Below are 2,653 nucleotides of genomic sequence, written 5' to 3' on the forward strand. Positions count from 1 at the left end.
GATTCAGTGTGTAGATTGCATATTTGAGTGCGCTAGCGGTAGAATACAGAATGCGCATTGTCCATAGGGCTGGGGGGGCAATTATTGTAGAGGGTTCTACAGAGGGGTTATATAACTTTTGGTTTCGTACATCAAAGGGGGTGCACATCGCTACAATGGCAGCGATCAAAGCTGAATGACAGCATCGGTGGTGGTGAGCATCTCCGTTCTACATGTGCATACAGTACCTAGTGCTCATTGACACTTGAAGTATTACGCTGTAAAGTTAACATCGCTCAGCGGGCACTTAATGGCCTCACGTTTGTACTAGATGACCTACATATCCTTTGTTTTCATCGACGATACCGGTATGGTATCATGTATAGTCTACATAGAATTGAACAATTTACCAGATTCTGCACGAAAAATATGTTCAAAAGAGGTACAGTACGTAGTTGTTCATAGTGAAGGGGGGACAGGTAGTATAGGGTGGTTAACGTAGCGAATATTGGACACTGGCGTTAGCGTTTAGTTGGGGGCCGCTATAATGTATCTACACTACTTGGCGAATATTGGACACTAGCGTTAACGTTTAGTTGGGGGCCGCTATAATGTATCTACACTACTTGTAGTTGTGGCAATTATTGATTTATTATTGATTTATTGATTGAATAGTTGATAATGTCTGAATACAACATGCAGTCTCCCCCCCCTTGCACTGTTATAAAAGCCCTTTCCCAACAATAATATTTTACATGCAGCACTGTATTACGTGTGGCTGCTGTTGGCTTACATAGTGTAATATGTAGAATATTCCACAGATCCCCCCGCATCAAGTTGAATCCTAGCCTGCCCGACACCACTGCAAGCACTGTACACTTAACACGGAAGTTTGGGGGGGCGTTATTACGTAGAAGTAATAGCTGCGAATACACCGGAGTAGTAGCAACAACCAACGGGACTCTACAGATGATGTTTTGCTGGATTGGATGCAACCACTACTACTTATTCCTCGATCATTTACTCAGCGACTCAAAGTACTTTAATTCAGTGTTGTATTCAGTTGAGTTGAGTGCAGCAGTAGTTTACAATGCACAAAACAGCAGCAGCCACAAGTAATGTGTGGAATGCAAAGCAGGGCTTTAACGTTATGACAGGCAACTACAATTCAAACGATATCAGCTATCGTTACGACTGTAGTATATTCAAAACTAGAAGTTACTACTGCGTAGTACATAATTGCGCCCCCTACCATTTCTTCCTAAAAATTCCCAACTTTCGACACCCGCATATCAGCCCCTTTTCGCTAAGTAGAACATCATCCCGAAAGGAATTACATGAAGTGGCCGCGCCAATCGATAACGTTGTCGAGCTTTTAAGTTAGACATAGTTTGCGCGGAAAGTGTTGAATTCTAGAGTACGCAGCATACACCAGAGATCTACCAAAGTAATCGGTGATACGGGTGGTCATCAAGGCTCTAAACTTCAAATTGCTAAAACTATTTGACCATTCGTCAGGGTGGTCTATTTCAAATCAGGCACCATACAGTAGTTTCAAACGATCTCGTTCGAGGTTTGATGCACACTAGTACACTACTATTAAAGCACTCAGGCCCTACTCTACATCCAGGCCTGCATGTCCTTGCTTGGTGTCGTTTTGTACTCAGTGTGTATTCACTTACATGATTCGTTGACCACGACAGGACTGCGAGGACTTGGTTAGCTGTACCAGGGTTGTAGGATGAAAAGGCAATATATAAGTGAGAAAGAAAAAGTGACGTGTTGCGTGGGATTTGAACCCGGTATATCCACGTTGCAAGTGAAGTCTTGTATCCACTGCACCGCAGGATAGATTGTTATTGCTACGATACATTTAGTACCATTGGGTGAGATCAGTGGCACTTCAGCATCACGATACTGATTGGTAGAAAAACACCATTTTAACCAATACAATTAAACCAAACTGTTTTCAGCCTATTAGCACCAGTACCACATGTCCAGTGACATCTCAACATCTTGCGCATATCATGCGTGGCATACAAGTTGTCGCATGACTATACAGTAGTATTACTTTTTTCGTTCGGACCAGTGTATTGCAAATTATCCCACTGTTTGTCCGATTAAAATTCTGTCAAGTACTTCCGGAGTAGTGATTATCCCACTATCTGTCCGACTTCACCGATGATTGCTTGCCCGGCCTTCAAGTTTTTCAAAAATGGCAACTCTCGCCACAGCTGTCGTTTACTCCGGCGTAATATATTTGTGCAAAAACTGAGTAGAATGACATGCATTCCGTGGGTTTGAACGGTTTTCAGATATGGCTGGTCGGTATTCAGATTTATTGAACGTTTTTCGGTGTTTGCCCAGCAAACCTTCACCAAAATGTGAGCGCACTTAACAAAGACTATCACACTTAACAAATAATGCATTGTAAATCCAATCTTTGGACACAGTCCACGAAGGCTTAGCCTGAGTGAAATTCCATTCCAAGAGCAAGACTAATGGTGGCTCTCTTGAATTGAAAGTGAATACTGTCTGGATAATTGAGAGATTCTGAGCCAATCAATCTTTCTCCAACAATTTCTGGTTTTGTCCAAAGATTGGATTAACTACGTACAGTACTAGTACAATATTATGCTTGTTAAGTGGCGATAGTCTTTCTGAAGTGCGTTCA

This window comes from Aphanomyces astaci (assembly GCF_000520075.1).
Source record: "Aphanomyces astaci strain APO3 unplaced genomic scaffold supercont1.459, whole genome shotgun sequence".
In the NCBI taxonomy this organism is placed as follows: domain Eukaryota; phylum Oomycota; class Saprolegniomycetes; order Saprolegniales; family Verrucalvaceae; genus Aphanomyces; species Aphanomyces astaci.